Source organism: Triticum dicoccoides, chromosome 2B (assembly GCF_002162155.2).
Source record: "Triticum dicoccoides isolate Atlit2015 ecotype Zavitan chromosome 2B, WEW_v2.0, whole genome shotgun sequence".
Taxonomy (NCBI): domain Eukaryota; kingdom Viridiplantae; phylum Streptophyta; class Magnoliopsida; order Poales; family Poaceae; genus Triticum; species Triticum dicoccoides.
Genome location: NC_041383.1, coordinates 687,986,431 through 687,991,792, shown reverse-complemented (window position 1 = coordinate 687,991,792; position 5,362 = coordinate 687,986,431).

Here is a 5,362-nt window from a genome sequence, read left to right as displayed (position 1 = left end):
TATATATATATATATATATATATATATATATATATATATATGTAATCCGAAAGTTAGTAGTCGTTGGCTTTAACCCCCACGCATATAATGCGGGGGTGTTCGAGAAAAAAATGCATAGTCACACTTGATCCAACATCTTGGTCCATTAAGGAGGTGATCGCACGTCGAACTAGGCAACCAAACTATATAGCTGTAACACTTTCGCTTAGCCACGGGAGTCTAATGGTGGGGCTACTATGTAGCCCCTGGTACTTTCGCTTGCATCCGAATACGGGTGCGTGTGTACATGACCGAGAAACGGTCCTTTGTTAATGCGGAGGGATCCTAAAGATTCCGATAACTCTTAGAGTGGTTGATCAGTCTCTCGCTGTATCATAACAGTCAGTTTTCGGCTTTCTCTACTGAGGCGCTCATCCGGAATAACCAGGGCACAATCGTAGTAGTTCTCCTTTGGCCACCTTAGCCGATAATGACGGAACGTAAGGCGACAAACCCAGGAGCTGGGCAAACCCAACATTTGACCAAAGACATGATTCAGAGCTGATACATATAAGGCCAAACTCGTGACGCCGAACACTCCCGAAGGTATTAGGACTTTATAACAGATGATGAGCTCAAGAATGCCCATTCATTATAAACCATGTGTTTCTAGGTACGAGCGTAAGTCTGTCATGGCGCAATGCCAATAACGACAGTATCCTCTGTGGGTATGGGACCCATGGGATGGTTAAACAACAAGAGGCAATAGAAAAGGTTTACACAGGGGCTTAATCTAAAAAGAAACCTGTTGAGCGGGGCCCTGCTACATGTCTGTGCCTTTGTCTCCGTTGTGCCGTATCCTGGAAGGGCATCGCACGAACGTTGCCTATGAAAAAGAGAACTCGTAGGAGAATACAACGTAAGTATGCGATGGATAATAAAAGTGTAAGATGTTGGCCTACTAATAAAGTTGAGCCAAGTGTGGAGCTCTATTAAATGTTTATAGCCCCTGGTGTCCTCTATGGGATTACATATTCGGTGCCCTGGTTCGATTTTATCTGGGCTACCGGACTCGTCTAACCGTGTCTGTAGTCTTAACGACCAGTCATGTTTTTGTGATATTGGAGGCCGCTTATAGTTTGGCCGATAAGGCCGTCGCGTGTTCCTCTGCGCGTGAAGAGCGCTCTGTGATTCCGCTGACGGTGATGAAGCCACGTGTTCCGGGCATCTTGAGTGTAAGGTAGCCATAGTGCGGCAATGCGTTGAAGCGGGCGAAGGCCGTTCTTCCGAGCAATGCGTGATAGCCACTTTGGAAGGGTGTGATGGTGAAGAGTAGTTCTTCCCTTCTGGAGTTGCCTGGGAGGCCGAATGTTACTTCCAGCACGACGGAGCCCCTGCCGTAGGCTTCAATGCCTGGTATCACCCCTTCAAAGGTGGTGTTGCTTTGGCTAATTTTGGATGGGTTTATCCCCATTTTGCCGACAGTGTCCTCGTATATCAAATTGAGACTACTACCGCCGTCCATGAGGACACGGGTGAGATGGTATCCGTCGATTATTGGGTCAAGCACCAAGGCCTCTGATCCTCCGTGCCGAATACTAGTTCGGCCGTCCATGTGATCGAAAGTGATCGGACGAGACATCCAGTGGTTAGATGTGGGTACGATGGGCTCTACATCGTGCGCGTCTCTGAGCGCGCGGACGTGCCTTTTCGTGAATGTGTGAGTTGCATGGATCATGTTTACTGTTTTAACCTCTGGCAGGAATTTTTTCTGTCCCCCAGTGTTCGGCTGGCGAGGTTCATCCTCGTCTTCACTTGGTGTTTCCCTCCCCTTTTGTTCGGCATTTAATTTGTCGGCCTGCTTGAAAACCCAGCATTCTCTATGCGTGTGGTTCGCAAGTTTCTCGGGGGTGCCATGAATTTGGCATAGTCTGTCCAGGACTCTGTTCAGACCGGACGGTCCCTCTTTAGTGCCTTTAAATGGCTTCTTTTGCTGGTCAGGTTGAGAGCCCCTGAATCCGGCATTGACCGTTGTGTTGTCTGGGCTCTCTTCCTTGTTTTGGCGTTTGTGTTTATTACGCCATGGCTTCCCATTGCCATCCCTTATTTTGGATGTGCTGGGGTCGTTGGTGCCTTTACGGGCCAACTAGCTATCTTCACCCGTGCAAAAGCGGGTCATAAGGCCTGTTAGGGCTGCAATTGTCCTTGGCTTTTCTTGGCCGAGGTGCCGGGCAAGCCACTCGTCGCGGATGCAGTGTTTGAATGCTGCTAAGGCTTCGACGTCCACACAATCGACAATTTGATTCTTCTTAGTGAGGAATCTGTTCCAAAGCTTGCGGGCGGACTCTCCGGGCTGTTGGATTATGTGACTTAGATCATCTGCATCTGGAGGCCGGACATAAGTCCCTTGAAAGTTGGCCCTGAAAGCGTCCTCGAGTTCCTCCCAACTCCCGATTAAATTTTTGGGGAGGCTTTTCAATCAGTGTCGAGCTTGTCGGTGTACTAGAGTAGGGGTACCCTAGTATCCCGAACTTGTGCACGGGCAGCTGCAGCGCCCCGCGGCAAGGCTTGCCGGGTGACCGCCAAGGTCCTCCGTGGTCCCTTTGGAGCCATTCAAGAACAAAGTATTTAAGCCAAGGAGACAAGGCCCCGGCAAGAGGAGTTTGCCGGGAAGGCCAACCAAGGCATCGCAAGGAACTTGCCGCGACGCGCCGCGCGTCCCGGCAAGGCCCGGTGAGCGACAAGCTTCCGGGCGCGGCAAGACAATGACCGCGGCAAGGCGCTTACCGCGGCAAGCGGCCACTCTGTACCTACGCTCCAGCACATCCACCAACGTGTCGCCCTGGGGGCCTTTCTAGGCGCGCGTGGCGAGAGGCTGTGCAGCCAGCGGTGCGCGGTGGCAAGCGACACTGACAAGACTGCCATCATGGCGAGCGGTGGCGTCCCTGACGGTCCTTTTTTTGCACTGTTTGGGCGACGCAGACGGGCATTTAATGCCTTTGTCCCCTGCCGTCAGGGTTAGGTAGGATACACTGTACAGGTAGCTGTACCTACCACCCCTCTTTTTCCATTTTTACCCTTGTCTACTTTGCCACCTGTCGGTGACCCCTTGAGCATATAAAAGGAGGCCCATGCGCAACGTAGAAAGGGGGTTCGAAACCAGAAAACACTCACGCTCGGTCTCGTGTGTACTGTAGCACTCAGCGCACCCGAGCAAGAACTCAATACAATCAGACAAGCAGCAGTAGGAGTGTTATCTCTCCGGAGAGCTCCGAAGCTGGGTAAACTGCTCGTGTGCTTCGCCTCGATCTGCTCTTCGTGCGATCTCCGCCCCCCGCTGAACCGAAAGGGACTCGGTCCGCCGGTCCCATAGGTGTTCGTGGATCAGTTTCCCCAACATCTTTGGCGCGCCAGGTAGGGGGCGTCGAGATTGTGTGAACCTGATCCGGCGTGCACACGAGCTAGATCTTCATCTTCTTCATCAACATGCCACCGAAGAAGAAGACTTCGGCGGCAGCCGTTCCGTCCACGTCAATCCCACCACCACCGGAGCAAATGAGTGGTGGGGAATACGCCGGCAGAAGAACGGACATCGACGAGGGAGCTCACAACGCTGCCAGGTCCAAGGACAAGGTTGCGCAGACCTCGGCATCCGTACATGTTCCGCGCCCATCTCAGGAGGCGCGGGACCGACAGCATCATGGTACTCGCAGTATCATACATTTGTTGAGCCAAGATCGAGCTGGTGGATCTCGGGGTGCTCAAGACCAGCATGCACGCCAACATGCTGGCACGAGCGAGGCACGGTCGCCTGGACGGGATACTGCTCCTTCTAACATAGTTAGAAGTCCGAGCATATCCCGCTCCTCGCACCGTTCACCACTCCCTCCCACCACTCCAGCAGAAGCTTTGGCGCGATCTCAACTGCTCCTGGATTGCCCTCCAACGGAAGACAAGATCGACGGATGGAGGGCGACCATTCAGAGTCTCATCGGCTTCGCCAACGGCGACACTCCGCGGCAGCCGAGTGCATCGCTGCTGCGGCAGGACCGCCAGGCACGAGCCGGTGGCGACGAAACCAGTGGAGGTGCAACCACCATGCACTCTCCACCCCGAAGGCCAAGATCGCCGACTCGTCGGATCCACCTCGATAGCGACTCCACCGCATCATCGGATCCACGAGCTCGTCGCGATCAGTGCCAAGTTCTTCACGAACGACAGCAAGAAGACGCTCGTACTCGCATCGAGCGCCGAAGAGAAGCGCGGCATCAACCAGACCAGCGCGCTAGGCCCTCTGTTGACATGCATGCGCCAGGGGAACCAGGCGACTTGCCGTATGCGGTAGGTTGCCCTGTGTTCACTCGTGAGCTGCGGCAAGTCCAGTGGCCCAGCACGAAGAATTTCAAGCCAGATGTACCAGAGAAGTACGACGGCAAGTCGCATCCGTCGGAGTTCCTGAGCATCTACACCATCGCGGTGCAAGCTGCCGGGGGATGGGACGACAAGATCCTTGCCAACTACTTCCCGCTGGTGCTCAAGCCCAATGTCAGATCCTGGCTCATGCACTTGCCGAACAACTCCATATCCTCCTGGGCAGACCTATGCCATCAGTTTGTCGGCGCCTTTACGGGCGGCCACAAGCCTCATGGCCAAGAGAGTGACCTTCATCTGATCGCCCAGAAGGAAGGAGAGCCCCTGCGCAAGTACATTCAGAGATTCAGCCGCGTACAGCACAACATCCTAGATGTCCACCCTGCCGCGGTGATCAACGTGTTCCATCAGAACGTGAGGAACCGCAGGATGCGGGAGGAGATAGCGATGTGCAAGATCAGAGACGTCAGTGAGCTATACGCCCTGGCCGACAAGTGTGCACGTGCTGAGGAAGGGAGGAAACTCCCCGGAGAGAATACATGAGCAGGAGGATCTGATAGTGAGGAGACTGCCCCGGCAAAGAGAAACCGGCGGCGGAACAACAGAAAGAAGAAAGGCAAAGATGTTCTAGTCGTTGAGCAGTCCGGCAACGGAGGTGGCGCCAAGAAAACCAAAACTGGTGGCTCCGGCAAGGAGATTGCCGCGGGCACCAACTACCAGGCTGTGGCGGTCGCCGACAAGCAGGACGGCTCCAACAAGCAGTGCTGCAAGATCCACCACACCAAGGGCCATGACCTCCAGAGCTGCAAGAAGGTCGAGCAGCTTGTCGAGCAGCAAAAGGCTGAATACGAGCGACGCGACAAGGAGAAAGCCCAGGAAGGTGCTGGAGGAGCTGGCAAGAAACGTCCCGGCCAAGGAGGACGCCGCGGCAAGGCCAAGCAGCGGCAAGGAGACAGACCTCCCCGCGGCCGCGACAAGGATGAACATGACGACGACGATGAAGATATGGATG